The 16,559-nt window shown below is 53.2% G+C and overlaps 18 non-coding genes across 18 annotated transcripts; all 18 read left to right on the plus strand.

The window, feature by feature from the left end:
• Window positions 1-324: 324 nt before the first annotated feature.
• On the plus strand, window positions 325-515 carry LOC137080043 (U2 spliceosomal RNA). The gene has a single exon (XR_010905964.1). It is a non-coding gene; the product is annotated as a U2 spliceosomal RNA (small nuclear RNA).
• A 466-nt stretch (window positions 516-981) lies between these two features.
• LOC137080447 (U1 spliceosomal RNA) lies at window positions 982-1,145 on the plus strand. The gene has a single exon (XR_010906299.1). It is a non-coding gene; the product is annotated as a U1 spliceosomal RNA (small nuclear RNA).
• Window positions 1,146-2,153: 1,008 nt separating this feature from the next.
• LOC137080045 (U2 spliceosomal RNA) lies at window positions 2,154-2,344 on the plus strand. Its single transcript, XR_010905965.1, has one exon. It is a non-coding gene; the product is annotated as a U2 spliceosomal RNA (small nuclear RNA).
• A 466-nt stretch (window positions 2,345-2,810) lies between these two features.
• On the plus strand, window positions 2,811-2,974 carry LOC137080448 (U1 spliceosomal RNA). Its single transcript, XR_010906300.1, has one exon. It is a non-coding gene; the product is annotated as a U1 spliceosomal RNA (small nuclear RNA).
• A 1,008-nt stretch (window positions 2,975-3,982) lies between these two features.
• Window positions 3,983-4,173, plus strand: LOC137079937 (U2 spliceosomal RNA). Its single transcript, XR_010905864.1, has one exon. It is a non-coding gene; the product is annotated as a U2 spliceosomal RNA (small nuclear RNA).
• Window positions 4,174-4,639: 466 nt separating this feature from the next.
• LOC137080449 (U1 spliceosomal RNA) lies at window positions 4,640-4,803 on the plus strand. The gene has a single exon (XR_010906301.1). It is a non-coding gene; the product is annotated as a U1 spliceosomal RNA (small nuclear RNA).
• A 1,008-nt stretch (window positions 4,804-5,811) lies between these two features.
• LOC137079938 (U2 spliceosomal RNA) lies at window positions 5,812-6,002 on the plus strand. Its single transcript, XR_010905865.1, has one exon. It is a non-coding gene; the product is annotated as a U2 spliceosomal RNA (small nuclear RNA).
• Window positions 6,003-6,468: 466 nt separating this feature from the next.
• On the plus strand, window positions 6,469-6,632 carry LOC137080450 (U1 spliceosomal RNA). Its single transcript, XR_010906302.1, has one exon. It is a non-coding gene; the product is annotated as a U1 spliceosomal RNA (small nuclear RNA).
• A 1,008-nt stretch (window positions 6,633-7,640) lies between these two features.
• Window positions 7,641-7,831, plus strand: LOC137080047 (U2 spliceosomal RNA). Its single transcript, XR_010905967.1, has one exon. It is a non-coding gene; the product is annotated as a U2 spliceosomal RNA (small nuclear RNA).
• Window positions 7,832-8,293: 462 nt separating this feature from the next.
• On the plus strand, window positions 8,294-8,457 carry LOC137080313 (U1 spliceosomal RNA). Its single transcript, XR_010906166.1, has one exon. It is a non-coding gene; the product is annotated as a U1 spliceosomal RNA (small nuclear RNA).
• A 1,008-nt stretch (window positions 8,458-9,465) lies between these two features.
• LOC137079940 (U2 spliceosomal RNA) lies at window positions 9,466-9,656 on the plus strand. The gene has a single exon (XR_010905867.1). It is a non-coding gene; the product is annotated as a U2 spliceosomal RNA (small nuclear RNA).
• A 466-nt stretch (window positions 9,657-10,122) lies between these two features.
• LOC137080452 (U1 spliceosomal RNA) lies at window positions 10,123-10,286 on the plus strand. Its single transcript, XR_010906304.1, has one exon. It is a non-coding gene; the product is annotated as a U1 spliceosomal RNA (small nuclear RNA).
• Window positions 10,287-11,294: 1,008 nt separating this feature from the next.
• Window positions 11,295-11,485, plus strand: LOC137080048 (U2 spliceosomal RNA). The gene has a single exon (XR_010905968.1). It is a non-coding gene; the product is annotated as a U2 spliceosomal RNA (small nuclear RNA).
• A 466-nt stretch (window positions 11,486-11,951) lies between these two features.
• On the plus strand, window positions 11,952-12,115 carry LOC137080453 (U1 spliceosomal RNA). Its single transcript, XR_010906305.1, has one exon. It is a non-coding gene; the product is annotated as a U1 spliceosomal RNA (small nuclear RNA).
• Window positions 12,116-13,123: 1,008 nt separating this feature from the next.
• Window positions 13,124-13,314, plus strand: LOC137080049 (U2 spliceosomal RNA). The gene has a single exon (XR_010905969.1). It is a non-coding gene; the product is annotated as a U2 spliceosomal RNA (small nuclear RNA).
• A 466-nt stretch (window positions 13,315-13,780) lies between these two features.
• Window positions 13,781-13,944, plus strand: LOC137080454 (U1 spliceosomal RNA). Its single transcript, XR_010906306.1, has one exon. It is a non-coding gene; the product is annotated as a U1 spliceosomal RNA (small nuclear RNA).
• A 1,008-nt stretch (window positions 13,945-14,952) lies between these two features.
• LOC137080050 (U2 spliceosomal RNA) lies at window positions 14,953-15,143 on the plus strand. Its single transcript, XR_010905970.1, has one exon. It is a non-coding gene; the product is annotated as a U2 spliceosomal RNA (small nuclear RNA).
• A 466-nt stretch (window positions 15,144-15,609) lies between these two features.
• On the plus strand, window positions 15,610-15,773 carry LOC137079705 (U1 spliceosomal RNA). The gene has a single exon (XR_010905649.1). It is a non-coding gene; the product is annotated as a U1 spliceosomal RNA (small nuclear RNA).
• The last annotated feature ends 786 nt before the right edge of the window (window positions 15,774-16,559 follow it).

A 16,559-nucleotide genomic window follows, 5' to 3' on the forward strand; every position in this document is an offset into this window, starting at 1 on the left:
TAGGTTTTTCACAAAATCCCAAATACCCGAAAATTTCGCCAGCGCAACCTTCGAATCCGAGGCATGCGTCTCGCTCGGCTCGAGCCAAGGATTCCGATGATATAAGACACTTGGTTCTGCGGCGTGCGGTTTGGGAGCTACGAGCCATTTCGTGCCGGGCCCATCGGGGGGCCAGCCTTGGTGATGTTGTAGAGCGAGTGGCTAGTACCATCCCTCAAAGTTTCAGGTCTCTACGACGTAAGGCCTTTGCCAACCCTCCCCCCCTCACCGCTTCCCAGATGGGCGTCGCCTTTGCAGGCTCCCCTGCCGCTGCGTCATTGTGTCATCGCTTCTCGGCCTTTTGGCTAAGATCAAGTGTAGTATCTGTTCTTATCAGTTTAATATCTGATACGTCCCCTATCCGGGGACTGCATATTAAATTGATTTTTGGCACATGGAGCCAGAACCGGGGCTTGCTCCGTCCACTCCACGCATCGACCTGGTATTGCAGTGCCTCCAGGAACGGTGTGCTTCCCCTTTTTGGGGACTGCGACTTGTTGTGACTAATAGAAGAACCAACAACACCACTGGAATTTTGTCAGAGAATACAGAAATACCCAGGAAGCGCATACAGAATGACGATGAGGTGACGCAACGATGACCGTGCCACAGAGAAAGCAGCAAGCTGCGGTCATATGAGCATAGGGAAAAAAGAAGAACAAAAGCGTCGGTTGCCGGCCGGCTGACTCATCACCGTCACAGCACGTTTTTTGATGTCCCTCTTATTTGAGAGTCTTTACCAACGAGCTGATGAGTCGAATCAGGGGTTTGTGTTGGATGGATTAGGGACACCTGATTCAAATCAAGGTCACGCACGCACGCACGCAGCAGTCAAGCAATGGAAGGTGCCCCGTCCTTCCTTTTCTTGGGGGAGGGGAAGGTCACCGTGTTTGAGGATGGCGAAGGGGGATAGGGCGCCTCTGCCTGGAGGCCAGGCAACTCATACTTACCTGGCAGGGGAGACACCATGATCAGGAAGGTGGTTCACCCAGGGCGAGGCTCGGCCATTGCACTCCGGTTGTGCTGACCCCTGCGAATTCCCCAAATGTGGGAATCTCGACTGCATAATTTATGGTAGTGGGGGACTGCGTTCGCGCTCTCCCCTGTACACACTGGTTAAAAGCAGATAGCGTGGAGGGAAAAAGCGTGCGGTTCTTGACGCTTGTGGCGCCGCCCACTGCCCCAAAGGGTGAAGTTGCACCAGTTTTGTTATGTTTCTGTCTCTTTCTGCTGTGTCAGCCAGTGACCCGGAGAGTTCAGAGAACTGAACTGCGTTTGTTTTCATCGAGGTTGTCGAAACCTGCGACCGGTTTGCCGAATGTGGTTTTTCCCACAAACTTTGATATTCAACGGACGAGTTGATTGACAGCAGTGGTCCCAAAGGCAAAGTTGTTCGGATGGAGGTTTTCTGTCGTATGGTACGACTGTCTCGTGCGCGTGCTGTGAAAAAGCACGCGACATACGTTCGCCTATAGCCGCTCTCATGTTGTTGCTTTTTCATTTTAAAGCGCCACTAGGTGGCCATTCACCGCGTCCTTTCTCGCCTGACCCCAGACTGAGCCCGTGCACGGGTGTACCGGCTTGGGTGAAATTGTCTCGTTCCGTCCAAGAGCTATAGCCGTTCTAGCAGACCCCGCCTCGCCCAGCCCGTAGGTTTCGGCCTGCCGCCGCCAAGCTGAATCGAAATTCCCACTTTTTTTCCGATCTGGACGGACAGTCAGACTCCAGAGAATCTTTCTGCACTGGTTTGGGCCAGATCGGGCAAAAGACCTAGGACTAGTGTGCAAAAGTAGGTTTTTCACAAAATCCCAAATACCCGAAAATTTCGCCAGCGCAACCTTCGAATCCGAGGCATGCGTCTCGCTCGGCTCGAGCCAAGGATTCCGATGATATAAGACACTTGGTTCTGCGGCGTGCGGTTTGGGAGCTACGAGCCATTTCGTGCCGGGCCCATCGGGGGGCCAGCCTTGGTGATGTTGTAGAGCGAGTGGCTAGTACCATCCCTCAAAGTTTCAGGTCTCTACGACGTAAGGCCTTTGCCAACCCTCCCCCCCTCACCGCTTCCCAGATGGGCGTCGCCTTTGCAGGCTCCCCTGCCGCTGCGTCATTGTGTCATCGCTTCTCGGCCTTTTGGCTAAGATCAAGTGTAGTATCTGTTCTTATCAGTTTAATATCTGATACGTCCCCTATCCGGGGACTGCATATTAAATTGATTTTTGGCACATGGAGCCAGAACCGGGGCTTGCTCCGTCCACTCCACGCATCGACCTGGTATTGCAGTGCCTCCAGGAACGGTGTGCTTCCCCTTTTTGGGGACTGCGACTTGTTGTGACTAATAGAAGAACCAACAACACCACTGGAATTTTGTCAGAGAATACAGAAATACCCAGGAAGCGCATACAGAATGACGATGAGGTGACGCAACGATGACCGTGCCACAGAGAAAGCAGCAAGCTGCGGTCATATGAGCATAGGGAAAAAAGAAGAACAAAAGCGTCGGTTGCCGGCCGGCTGACTCATCACCGTCACAGCACGTTTTTTGATGTCCCTCTTATTTGAGAGTCTTTACCAACGAGCTGATGAGTCGAATCAGGGGTTTGTGTTGGATGGATTAGGGACACCTGATTCAAATCAAGGTCACGCACGCACGCACGCAGCAGTCAAGCAATGGAAGGTGCCCCGTCCTTCCTTTTCTTGGGGGAGGGGAAGGTCACCGTGTTTGAGGATGGCGAAGGGGGATAGGGCGCCTCTGCCTGGAGGCCAGGCAACTCATACTTACCTGGCAGGGGAGACACCATGATCAGGAAGGTGGTTCACCCAGGGCGAGGCTCGGCCATTGCACTCCGGTTGTGCTGACCCCTGCGAATTCCCCAAATGTGGGAATCTCGACTGCATAATTTATGGTAGTGGGGGACTGCGTTCGCGCTCTCCCCTGTACACACTGGTTAAAAGCAGATAGCGTGGAGGGAAAAAGCGTGCGGTTCTTGACGCTTGTGGCGCCGCCCACTGCCCCAAAGGGTGAAGTTGCACCAGTTTTGTTATGTTTCTGTCTCTTTCTGCTGTGTCAGCCAGTGACCCGGAGAGTTCAGAGAACTGAACTGCGTTTGTTTTCATCGAGGTTGTCGAAACCTGCGACCGGTTTGCCGAATGTGGTTTTTCCCACAAACTTTGATATTCAACGGACGAGTTGATTGACAGCAGTGGTCCCAAAGGCAAAGTTGTTCGGATGGAGGTTTTCTGTCGTATGGTACGACTGTCTCGTGCGCGTGCTGTGAAAAAGCACGCGACATACGTTCGCCTATAGCCGCTCTCATGTTGTTGCTTTTTCATTTTAAAGCGCCACTAGGTGGCCATTCACCGCGTCCTTTCTCGCCTGACCCCAGACTGAGCCCGTGCACGGGTGTACCGGCTTGGGTGAAATTGTCTCGTTCCGTCCAAGAGCTATAGCCGTTCTAGCAGACCCCGCCTCGCCCAGCCCGTAGGTTTCGGCCTGCCGCCGCCAAGCTGAATCGAAATTCCCACTTTTTTTCCGATCTGGACGGACAGTCAGACTCCAGAGAATCTTTCTGCACTGGTTTGGGCCAGATCGGGCAAAAGACCTAGGACTAGTGTGCAAAAGTAGGTTTTTCACAAAATCCCAAATACCCGAAAATTTCGCCAGCGCAACCTTCGAATCCGAGGCATGCGTCTCGCTCGGCTCGAGCCAAGGATTCCGATGATATAAGACACTTGGTTCTGCGGCGTGCGGTTTGGGAGCTACGAGCCATTTCGTGCCGGGCCCATCGGGGGGCCAGCCTTGGTGATGTTGTAGAGCGAGTGGCTAGTACCATCCCTCAAAGTTTCAGGTCTCTACGACGTAAGGCCTTTGCCAACCCTCCCCCCCTCACCGCTTCCCAGATGGGCGTCGCCTTTGCCGGCTCCCCTGCCGCTGCGTCATTGTGTCATCGCTTCTCGGCCTTTTGGCTAAGATCAAGTGTAGTATCTGTTCTTATCAGTTTAATATCTGATACGTCCCCTATCCGGGGACTGCATATTAAATTGATTTTTGGCACATGGAGCCGGAACCGGGGCTTGCTCCGTCCACTCCACGCATCGACCTGGTATTGCAGTGCCTCCAGGAACGGTGTGCTTCCCCTTTTTGGGGACTGCGACTTGTTGTGACTAATAGAAGAACCAACAACACCACTGGAATTTTGTCAGAGAATACAGAAATACGCAGGAAGCGCATACAGAATGACGATGAGGTGACGCAACGATGACCGTGCCACAGAGAAAGCAGCAAGCTGCGGTCATATGAGCATAGGGAAAAAAGAAGAACAAAAGCGTCGGTTGCCGGCCGGCTGACTCATCACCGTCACAGCACGTTTTTTGATGTCCCTCTTATTTGAGAGTCTTTACCAACGAGCTGATGAGTCGAATCAGGGGTTTGTGTTGGATGGATTAGGGACACCTGATTCAAATCAAGGTCACGCACGCACGCACGCAGCAGTCAAGCAATGGAAGGTGCCCCGTCCTTCCTTTTCTTGGGGGAGGGGAAGGTCACCGTGTTTGAGGATGGCGAAGGGGGATAGGGCGCCTCTGCCTGGAGGCCAGGCAACTCATACTTACCTGGCAGGGGAGACACCATGATCAGGAAGGTGGTTCACCCAGGGCGAGGCTCGGCCATTGCACTCCGGTTGTGCTGACCCCTGCGAATTCCCCAAATGTGGGAATCTCGACTGCATAATTTATGGTAGTGGGGGACTGCGTTCGCGCTCTCCCCTGTACACACTGGTTAAAAGCAGATAGCGTGGAGGGAAAAAGCGTGCGGTTCTTGACGCTTGTGGCGCCGCCCACTGCCCCAAAGGGTGAAGTTGCACCAGTTTTGTTATGTTTCTGTCTCTTTCTGCTGTGTCAGCCAGTGACCCGGAGAGTTCAGAGAACTGAACTGCGTTTGTTTTCATCGAGGTTGTCGAAACCTGCGACCGGTTTGCCGAATGTGGTTTTTCCCACAAACTTTGATATTCAACGGACGAGTTGATTGACAGCAGTGGTCCCAAAGGCAAAGTTGTTCGGATGGAGGTTTTCTGTCGTATGGTACGACTGTCTCGTGCGCGTGCTGTGAAAAAGCACGCGACATACGTTCGCCTATAGCCGCTCTCATGTTGTTGCTTTTTCATTTTAAAGCGCCACTAGGTGGCCATTCACCGCGTCCTTTCTCGCCTGACCCCAGACTGAGCCCGTGCACGGGTGTACCGGCTTGGGTGAAATTGTCTCGTTCCGTCCAAGAGCTATAGCCGTTCTAGCAGACCCCGCCTCGCCCAGCCCGTAGGTTTCGGCCTGCCGCCGCCAAGCTGAATCGAAATTCCCACTTTTTTTCCGATCTGGACGGACAGTCAGACTCCAGAGAATCTTTCTGCACTGGTTTGGGCCAGATCGGGCAAAAGACCTAGGACTAGTGTGCAAAAGTAGGTTTTTCACAAAATCCCAAATACCCGAAAATTTCGCCAGCGCAACCTTCGAATCCGAGGCATGCGTCTCGCTCGGCTCGAGCCAAGGATTCCGATGATATAAGACACTTGGTTCTGCGGCGTGCGGTTTGGGAGCTACGAGCCATTTCGTGCCGGGCCCATCGGGGGGCCAGCCTTGGTGATGTTGTAGAGCGAGTGGCTAGTACCATCCCTCAAAGTTTCAGGTCTCTACGACGTAAGGCCTTTGCCAACCCTCCCCCCCTCACCGCTTCCCAGATGGGCGTCGCCTTTGCCGGCTCCCCTGCCGCTGCGTCATTGTGTCATCGCTTCTCGGCCTTTTGGCTAAGATCAAGTGTAGTATCTGTTCTTATCAGTTTAATATCTGATACGTCCCCTATCCGGGGACTGCATATTAAATTGATTTTTGGCACATGGAGCCGGAACCGGGGCTTGCTCCGTCCACTCCACGCATCGACCTGGTATTGCAGTGCCTCCAGGAACGGTGTGCTTCCCCTTTTTGGGGACTGCGACTTGTTGTGACTAATAGAAGAACCAACAACACCACTGGAATTTTGTCAGAGAATACAGAAATACGCAGGAAGCGCATACAGAATGACGATGAGGTGACGCAACGATGACCGTGCCACAGAGAAAGCAGCAAGCTGCGGTCATATGAGCATAGGGAAAAAAGAAGAACAAAAGCGTCGGTTGCCGGCCGGCTGACTCATCACCGTCACAGCACGTTTTTTGATGTCCCTCTTATTTGAGAGTCTTTACCAACGAGCTGATGAGTCGAATCAGGGGTTTGTGTTGGATGGATTAGGGACACCTGATTCAAATCAAGGTCACGCACGCACGCACGCAGCAGTCAAGCAATGGAAGGTGCCCCGTCCTTCCTTTTCTTGGGGGAGGGGAAGGTCACCGTGTTTGAGGATGGCGAAGGGGGATAGGGCGCCTCTGCCTGGAGGCCAGGCAACTCATACTTACCTGGCAGGGGAGACACCATGATCAGGAAGGTGGTTCACCCAGGGCGAGGCTCGGCCATTGCACTCCGGTTGTGCTGACCCCTGCGAATTCCCCAAATGTGGGAATCTCGACTGCATAATTTATGGTAGTGGGGGACTGCGTTCGCGCTCTCCCCTGTACACACTGGTTAAAAGCAGATAGCGTGGAGGGAAAAAGCGTGCGGTTCTTGACGCTTGTGGCGCCGCCCACTGCCCCAAAGGGTGAAGTTGCACCAGTTTTGTTATGTTTCTGTCTCTTTCTGCTGTGTCAGCCAGTGACCCGGAGAGTTCAGAGAACTGAACTGCGTTTGTTTTCATCGAGGTTGTCGAAACCTGCGACCGGTTTGCCGAATGTGGTTTTTCCCACAAACTTTGATATTCAACGGACGAGTTGATTGACAGCAGTGGTCCCAAAGGCAAAGTTGTTCGGATGGAGGTTTTCTGTCGTATGGTACGACTGTCTCGTGCGCGTGCTGTGAAAAAGCACGCGACATACGTTCGCCTATAGCCGCTCTCATGTTGTTGCTTTTTCATTTTAAAGCGCCACTAGGTGGCCATTCACCGCGTCCTTTCTCGCCTGACCCCAGACTGAGCCCGTGCACGGGTGTACCGGCTTGGGTGAAATTGTCTCGTTCCGTCCAAGAGCTATAGCCGTTCTAGCAGACCCCGCCTCGCCCAGCCCGTAGGTTTCGGCCTGCCGCCGCCAAGCTGAATCGAAATTCCCACTTTTTTTCCGATCTGGACGGACAGTCAGACTCCAGAGAATCTTTCTGCACTGGTTTGGGCCAGATCGGGCAAAAGACCTAGGACTAGTGTGCAAAAGTAGGTTTTTCACAAAATCCCAAATACCCGAAAATTTCGCCAGCGCAACCTTCGAATCCGAGGCATGCGTCTCGCTCGGCTCGAGCCAAGGATTCCGATGATATAAGACACTTGGTTCTGCGGCGTGCGGTTTGGGAGCTACGAGCCATTTCGTGCCGGGCCCATCGGGGGGCCAGCCTTGGTGATGTTGTAGAGCGAGTGGCTAGTACCATCCCTCAAAGTTTCAGGTCTCTACGACGTAAGGCCTTTGCCAACCCTCCCCCCCTCACCGCTTCCCAGATGGGCGTCGCCTTTGCAGGCTCCCCTGCCGCTGCGTCATTGTGTCATCGCTTCTCGGCCTTTTGGCTAAGATCAAGTGTAGTATCTGTTCTTATCAGTTTAATATCTGATACGTCCCCTATCCGGGGACTGCATATTAAATTGATTTTTGGCACATGGAGCCAGAACCGGGGCTTGCTCCGTCCACTCCACGCATCGACCTGGTATTGCAGTGCCTCCAGGAACGGTGTGCTTCCCCTTTTTGGGGACTGCGACTTGTTGTGACTAATAGAAGAACCAACAACACCACTGGAATTTTGTCAGAGAATACAGAAATACCCAGGAAGCGCATACAGAATGACGATGAGGTGACGCAACGATGACCGTGCCACAGAGAAAGCAGCAAGCTGCGGTCATATGAGCATAGGGAAAAAAGAAGAACAAAAGCGTCGGTTGCCGGCCGGCTGACTCATCACCGTCACAGCACGTTTTTTGATGTCCCTCTTATTTGAGAGTCTTTACCAACGAGCTGATGAGTCGAATCAGGGGTTTGTGTTGGATGGATTAGGGACACCTGATTCAAATCAAGGTCACGCACGCACGCAGCAGTCAAGCAATGGAAGGTGCCCCGTCCTTCCTTTTCTTGGGGGAGGGGAAGGTCACCGTGTTTGAGGATGGCGAAGGGGGATAGGGCGCCTCTGCCTGGAGGCCAGGCAACTCATACTTACCTGGCAGGGGAGACACCATGATCAGGAAGGTGGTTCACCCAGGGCGAGGCTCAGCCATTGCACTCCGGTTGTGCTGACCCCTGCGAATTCCCCAAATGTGGGAATCTCGACTGCATAATTTATGGTAGTGGGGGACTGCGTTCGCGCTCTCCCCTGTACACACTGGTTAAAAGCAGATAGCGTGGAGGGAAAAAGCGTGCGGTTCTTGACGCTTGTGGCGCCGCCCACTGCCCCAAAGGGTGAAGTTGCACCAGTTTTGTTATGTTTCTGTCTCTTTCTGCTGTGTCAGCCAGTGACCCGGAGAGTTCAGAGAACTGAACTGCGTTTGTTTTCATCTAGGTTGTCGAAACCTGCGACCGGTTTGCCGAATGTGGTTTTTCCCACAAACTTTGATATTCAACGGACGAGTTGATTGACAGCAGTGGTCCCAAAGGCAAAGTTGTTCGGATGGAGGTTTTCTGTCGTATGGTACGACTGTCTCGTGCGCGTGCTGTGAAAAAGCACGCGACATACGTTCGCCTATAGCCGCTCTCATGTTGTTGCTTTTTCATTTTAAAGCGCCACTAGGTGGCCATTCACCGCGTCCTTTCTCGCCTGACCCCAGACTGAGCCCGTGCACGGGTGTACCGGCTTGGGTGAAATTGTCTCGTTCCGTCCAAGAGCTATAGCCGTTCTAGCAGACCCCGCCTCGCCCAGCCCGTAGGTTTCGGCCTGCCGCCGCCAAGCTGAATCGAAATTCCCACTTTTTTTCCGATCTGGACGGACAGTCAGACTCCAGAGAATCTTTCTGCACTGGTTTGGGCCAGATCGGGCAAAAGACCTAGGACTAGTGTGCAAAAGTAGGTTTTTCACAAAATCCCAAATACCCGAAAATTTCGCCAGCGCAACCTTCGAATCCGAGGCATGCGTCTCGCTCGGCTCGAGCCAAGGATTCCGATGATATAAGACACTTGGTTCTGCGGCGTGCGGTTTGGGAGCTACGAGCCATTTCGTGCCGGGCCCATCGGGGGGCCAGCCTTGGTGATGTTGTAGAGCGAGTGGCTAGTACCATCCCTCAAAGTTTCAGGTCTCTACGACGTAAGGCCTTTGCCAACCCTCCCCCCCTCACCGCTTCCCAGATGGGCGTCGCCTTTGCAGGCTCCCCTGCCGCTGCGTCATTGTGTCATCGCTTCTCGGCCTTTTGGCTAAGATCAAGTGTAGTATCTGTTCTTATCAGTTTAATATCTGATACGTCCCCTATCCGGGGACTGCATATTAAATTGATTTTTGGCACATGGAGCCGGAACCGGGGCTTGCTCCGTCCACTCCACGCATCGACCTGGTATTGCAGTGCCTCCAGGAACGGTGTGCTTCCCCTTTTTGGGGACTGCGACTTGTTGTGACTAATAGAAGAACCAACAACACCACTGGAATTTTGTCAGAGAATACAGAAATACGCAGGAAGCGCATACAGAATGACGATGAGGTGACGCAACGATGACCGTGCCACAGAGAAAGCAGCAAGCTGCGGTCATATGAGCATAGGGAAAAAAGAAGAACAAAAGCGTCGGTTGCCGGCCGGCTGACTCATCACCGTCACAGCACGTTTTTTGATGTCCCTCTTATTTGAGAGTCTTTACCAACGAGCTGATGAGTCGAATCAGGGGTTTGTGTTGGATGGATTAGGGACACCTGATTCAAATCAAGGTCACGCACGCACGCACGCAGCAGTCAAGCAATGGAAGGTGCCCCGTCCTTCCTTTTCTTGGGGGAGGGGAAGGTCACCGTGTTTGAGGATGGCGAAGGGGGATAGGGCGCCTCTGCCTGGAGGCCAGGCAACTCATACTTACCTGGCAGGGGAGACACCATGATCAGGAAGGTGGTTCACCCAGGGCGAGGCTCGGCCATTGCACTCCGGTTGTGCTGACCCCTGCGAATTCCCCAAATGTGGGAATCTCGACTGCATAATTTATGGTAGTGGGGGACTGCGTTCGCGCTCTCCCCTGTACACACTGGTTAAAAGCAGATAGCGTGGAGGGAAAAAGCGTGCGGTTCTTGACGCTTGTGGCGCCGCCCACTGCCCCAAAGGGTGAAGTTGCACCAGTTTTGTTATGTTTCTGTCTCTTTCTGCTGTGTCAGCCAGTGACCCGGAGAGTTCAGAGAACTGAACTGCGTTTGTTTTCATCGAGGTTGTCGAAACCTGCGACCGGTTTGCCGAATGTGGTTTTTCCCACAAACTTTGATATTCAACGGACGAGTTGATTGACAGCAGTGGTCCCAAAGGCAAAGTTGTTCGGATGGAGGTTTTCTGTCGTATGGTACGACTGTCTCGTGCGCGTGCTGTGAAAAAGCACGCGACATACGTTCGCCTATAGCCGCTCTCATGTTGTTGCTTTTTCATTTTAAAGCGCCACTAGGTGGCCATTCACCGCGTCCTTTCTCGCCTGACCCCAGACTGAGCCCGTGCACGGGTGTACCGGCTTGGGTGAAATTGTCTCGTTCCGTCCAAGAGCTATAGCCGTTCTAGCAGACCCCGCCTCACCCAGCCCGTAGGTTTCGGCCTGCCGCCGCCAAGCTGAATCGAAATTCCCACTTTTTTTCCGATCTGGACGGACAGTCAGACTCCAGAGAATCTTTCTGCACTGGTTTGGGCCAGATCGGGCAAAAGACCTAGGACTAGTGTGCAAAAGTAGGTTTTTCACAAAATCCCAAATACCCGAAAATTTCGCCAGCGCAACCTTCAAATCCGAGGCATGCGTCTCGCTCGGCTCGAGCCAAGGATTCCGATGATATAAGACACTTGGTTCTGCGGCGTGCGGTTTGGGAGCTACGAGCCATTTCGTGCCGGGCCCATCGGGGGGCCAGCCTTGGTGATGTTGTAGAGCGAGTGGCTAGTACCATCCCTCAAAGTTTCAGGTCTCTACGACGTAAGGCCTTTGCCAACCCTCCCCCCCTCACCGCTTCCCAGATGGGCGTCGCCTTTGCAGGCTCCCCTGCCGCTGCGTCATTGTGTCATCGCTTCTCGGCCTTTTGGCTAAGATCAAGTGTAGTATCTGTTCTTATCAGTTTAATATCTGATACGTCCCCTATCCGGGGACTGCATATTAAATTGATTTTTGGCACATGGAGCCAGAACCGGGGCTTGCTCCGTCCACTCCACGCATCGACCTGGTATTGCAGTGCCTCCAGGAACGGTGTGCTTCCCCTTTTTGGGGACTGCGACTTGTTGTGACTAATAGAAGAACCAACAACACCACTGGAATTTTGTCAGAGAATACAGAAATACCCAGGAAGCGCATACAGAATGACGATGAGGTGACGCAACGATGACCGTGCCACAGAGAAAGCAGCAAGCTGCGGTCATATGAGCATAGGGAAAAAAGAAGAACAAAAGCGTCGGTTGCCGGCCGGCTGACTCATCACCGTCACAGCACGTTTTTTGATGTCCCTCTTATTTGAGAGTCTTTACCAACGAGCTGATGAGTCGAATCAGGGGTTTGTGTTGGATGGATTAGGGACACCTGATTCAAATCAAGGTCACGCACGCACGCACGCAGCAGTCAAGCAATGGAAGGTGCCCCGTCCTTCCTTTTCTTGGGGGAGGGGAAGGTCACCGTGTTTGAGGATGGCGAAGGGGGATAGGGCGCCTCTGCCTGGAGGCCAGGCAACTCATACTTACCTGGCAGGGGAGACACCATGATCAGGAAGGTGGTTCACCCAGGGCGAGGCTCGGCCATTGCACTCCGGTTGTGCTGACCCCTGCGAATTCCCCAAATGTGGGAATCTCGACTGCATAATTTATGGTAGTGGGGGACTGCGTTCGCGCTCTCCCCTGTACACACTGGTTAAAAGCAGATAGCGTGGAGGGAAAAAGCGTGCGGTTCTTGACGCTTGTGGCGCCGCCCACTGCCCCAAAGGGTGAAGTTGCACCAGTTTTGTTATGTTTCTGTCTCTTTCTGCTGTGTCAGCCAGTGACCCGGAGAGTTCAGAGAACTGAACTGCGTTTGTTTTCATCGAGGTTGTCGAAACCTGCGACCGGTTTGCCGAATGTGGTTTTTCCCACAAACTTTGATATTCAACGGACGAGTTGATTGACAGCAGTGGTCCCAAAGGCAAAGTTGTTCGGATGGAGGTTTTCTGTCGTATGGTACGACTGTCTCGTGCGCGTGCTGTGAAAAAGCACGCGACATACGTTCGCCTATAGCCGCTCTCATGTTGTTGCTTTTTCATTTTAAAGCGCCACTAGGTGGCCATTCACCGCGTCCTTTCTCGCCTGACCCCAGACTGAGCCCGTGCACGGGTGTACCGGCTTGGGTGAAATTGTCTCGTTCCGTCCAAGAGCTATAGCCGTTCTAGCAGACCCCGCCTCACCCAGCCCGTAGGTTTCGGCCTGCCGCCGCCAAGCTGAATCGAAATTCCCACTTTTTTTCCGATCTGGACGGACAGTCAGACTCCAGAGAATCTTTCTGCACTGGTTTGGGCCAGATCGGGCAAAAGACCTAGGACTAGTGTGCAAAAGTAGGTTTTTCACAAAATCCCAAATACCCGAAAATTTCGCCAGCGCAACCTTCAAATCCGAGGCATGCGTCTCGCTCGGCTCGAGCCAAGGATTCCGATGATATAAGACACTTGGTTCTGCGGCGTGCGGTTTGGGAGCTACGAGCCATTTCGTGCCGGGCCCATCGGGGGGCCAGCCTTGGTGATGTTGTAGAGCGAGTGGCTAGTACCATCCCTCAAAGTTTCAGGTCTCTACGACGTAAGGCCTTTGCCAACCCTCCCCCCCTCACCGCTTCCCAGATGGGCGTCGCCTTTGCAGGCTCCCCTGCCGCTGCGTCATTGTGTCATCGCTTCTCGGCCTTTTGGCTAAGATCAAGTGTAGTATCTGTTCTTATCAGTTTAATATCTGATACGTCCCCTATCCGGGGACTGCATATTAAATTGATTTTTGGCACATGGAGCCAGAACCGGGGCTTGCTCCGTCCACTCCACGCATCGACCTGGTATTGCAGTGCCTCCAGGAACGGTGTGCTTCCCCTTTTTGGGGACTGCGACTTGTTGTGACTAATAGAAGAACCAACAACACCACTGGAATTTTGTCAGAGAATACAGAAATACCCAGGAAGCGCATACAGAATGACGATGAGGTGACGCAACGATGACCGTGCCACAGAGAAAGCAGCAAGCTGCGGTCATATGAGCATAGGGAAAAAAGAAGAACAAAAGCGTCGGTTGCCGGCCGGCTGACTCATCACCGTCACAGCACGTTTTTTGATGTCCCTCTTATTTGAGAGTCTTTACCAACGAGCTGATGAGTCGAATCAGGGGTTTGTGTTGGATGGATTAGGGACACCTGATTCAAATCAAGGTCACGCACGCACGCACGCAGCAGTCAAGCAATGGAAGGTGCCCCGTCCTTCCTTTTCTTGGGGGAGGGGAAGGTCACCGTGTTTGAGGATGGCGAAGGGGGATAGGGCGCCTCTGCCTGGAGGCCAGGCAACTCATACTTACCTGGCAGGGGAGACACCATGATCAGGAAGGTGGTTCACCCAGGGCGAGGCTCGGCCATTGCACTCCGGTTGTGCTGACCCCTGCGAATTCCCCAAATGTGGGAATCTCGACTGCATAATTTATGGTAGTGGGGGACTGCGTTCGCGCTCTCCCCTGTACACACTGGTTAAAAGCAGATAGCGTGGAGGGAAAAAGCGTGCGGTTCTTGACGCTTGTGGCGCCGCCCACTGCCCCAAAGGGTGAAGTTGCACCAGTTTTGTTATGTTTCTGTCTCTTTCTGCTGTGTCAGCCAGTGACCCGGAGAGTTCAGAGAACTGAACTGCGTTTGTTTTCATCGAGGTTGTCGAAACCTGCGACCGGTTTGCCGAATGTGGTTTTTCCCACAAACTTTGATATTCAACGGACGAGTTGATTGACAGCAGTGGTCCCAAAGGCAAAGTTGTTCGGATGGAGGTTTTCTGTCGTATGGTACGACTGTCTCGTGCGCGTGCTGTGAAAAAGCACGCGACATACGTTCGCCTATAGCCGCTCTCATGTTGTTGCTTTTTCATTTTAAAGCGCCACTAGGTGGCCATTCACCGCGTCCTTTCTCGCCTGACCCCAGACTGAGCCCGTGCACGGGTGTACCGGCTTGGGTGAAATTGTCTCGTTCCGTCCAAGAGCTATAGCCGTTCTAGCAGACCCCGCCTCGCCCAGCCCGTAGGTTTCGGCCTGCCGCCGCCAAGCTGAATCGAAATTCCCACTTTTTTTCCGATCTGGACGGACAGTCAGACTCCAGAGAATCTTTCTGCACTGGTTTGGGCCAGATCGGGCAAAAGACCTAGGACTAGTGTGCAAAAGTAGGTTTTTCACAAAATCCCAAATACCCGAAAATTTCGCCAGCGCAACCTTCGAATCCGAGGCATGCGTCTCGCTCGGCTCGAGCCAAGGATTCCGATGATATAAGACACTTGGTTCTGCGGCGTGCGGTTTGGGAGCTACGAGCCATTTCGTGCCGGGCCCATCGGGGGGCCAGCCTTGGTGATGTTGTAGAGCGAGTGGCTAGTACCATCCCTCAAAGTTTCAGGTCTCTACGACGTAAGGCCTTTGCCAACCCTCCCCCCCTCACCGCTTCCCAGATGGGCGTCGCCTTTGCAGGCTCCCCTGCCGCTGCGTCATTGTGTCATCGCTTCTCGGCCTTTTGGCTAAGATCAAGTGTAGTATCTGTTCTTATCAGTTTAATATCTGATACGTCCCCTATCCGGGGACTGCATATTAAATTGATTTTTGGCACATGGAGCCAGAACCGGGGCTTGCTCCGTCCACTCCACGCATCGACCTGGTATTGCAGTGCCTCCAGGAACGGTGTGCTTCCCCTTTTTGGGGACTGCGACTTGTTGTGACTAATAGAAGAACCAACAACACCACTGGAATTTTGTCAGAGAATACAGAAATACCCAGGAAGCGCATACAGAATGACGATGAGGTGACGCAACGATGACCGTGCCACAGAGAAAGCAGCAAGCTGCGGTCATATGAGCATAGGGAAAAAAGAAGAACAAAAGCGTCGGTTGCCGGCCGGCTGACTCATCACCGTCACAGCACGTTTTTTGATGTCCCTCTTATTTGAGAGTCTTTACCAACGAGCTGATGAGTCGAATCAGGGGTTTGTGTTGGATGGATTAGGGACACCTGATTCAAATCAAGGTCACGCACGCACGCACGCAGCAGTCAAGCAATGGAAGGTGCCCCGTCCTTCCTTTTCTTGGGGGAGGGGAAGGTCACCGTGTTTGAGGATGGCGAAGGGGGATAGGGCGCCTCTGCCTGGAGGCCAGGCAACTCATACTTACCTGGCAGGGGAGACACCATGATCAGGAAGGTGGTTCACCCAGGGCGAGGCTCGGCCATTGCACTCCGGTTGTGCTGACCCCTGCGAATTCCCCAAATATGGGAATCTCGACTGCATAATTTATGGTAGTGGGGGACTGCGTTCGCGCTCTCCCCTGTACACACTGGTTAAAAGCAGATAGCGTGGAGGGAAAAAGCGTGCGGTTCTTGACGCTTGTGGCGCCGCCCACTGCCCCAAAGGGTGAAGTTGCACCAGTTTTGTTATGTTTCTGTCTCTTTCTGCTGTGTCAGCCAGTGACCCGGAGAGTTCAGAGAACTGAACTGCGTTTGTTTTCATCGAGGTTGTCGAAACCTGCGACCGGTTTGCCGAATGTGGTTTTTCCCACAAACTTTGATATTCAACGGACGAGTTGATTGACAGCAGTGGTCCCAAAGGCAAAGTTGTTCGGATGGAGGTTTTCTGTCGTATGGTACGACTGTCTCGTGCGCGTGCTGTGAAAAAGCACGCGACATACGTTCGCCTATAGCCGCTCTCATGTTGTTGCTTTTTCATTTTAAAGCGCCACTAGGTGGCCATTCACCGCGTCCTTTCTCGCCTGACCCCAGACTGAGCCCGTGCACGGGTGTACCGGCTTGGGTGAAATTGTCTCGTTCCGTCCAAGAGCTATAGCCGTTCTAGCAGACCCCGCCTCGCCCAGCCCGTAGGTTTTGGCCTGCCGCCGCCAAGCTGAATCGAAATTCCCACTTTTTTTCCGATCTGGACGGACAGTCAGACTCCAGAGAATCTTTCTGCACTGGTTTGGGCCAGATCGGGCAAAAGACCTAGGACTAGTGTGCAAAAGTAGGTTTTTCACAAAATCCCAAATACCCGAAAATTTCGCCAGCGCAACCTTCGAATCCGAGGCATGCGTCTCGCTCGGCTCGAGCCAAGGATTCCGATGATA

The sequence above is a fragment of the Pseudorasbora parva genome, chromosome 6 (genome assembly GCF_024679245.1).
Source record: "Pseudorasbora parva isolate DD20220531a chromosome 6, ASM2467924v1, whole genome shotgun sequence".
NCBI lineage: Eukaryota > Metazoa > Chordata > Actinopteri > Cypriniformes > Gobionidae > Pseudorasbora > Pseudorasbora parva.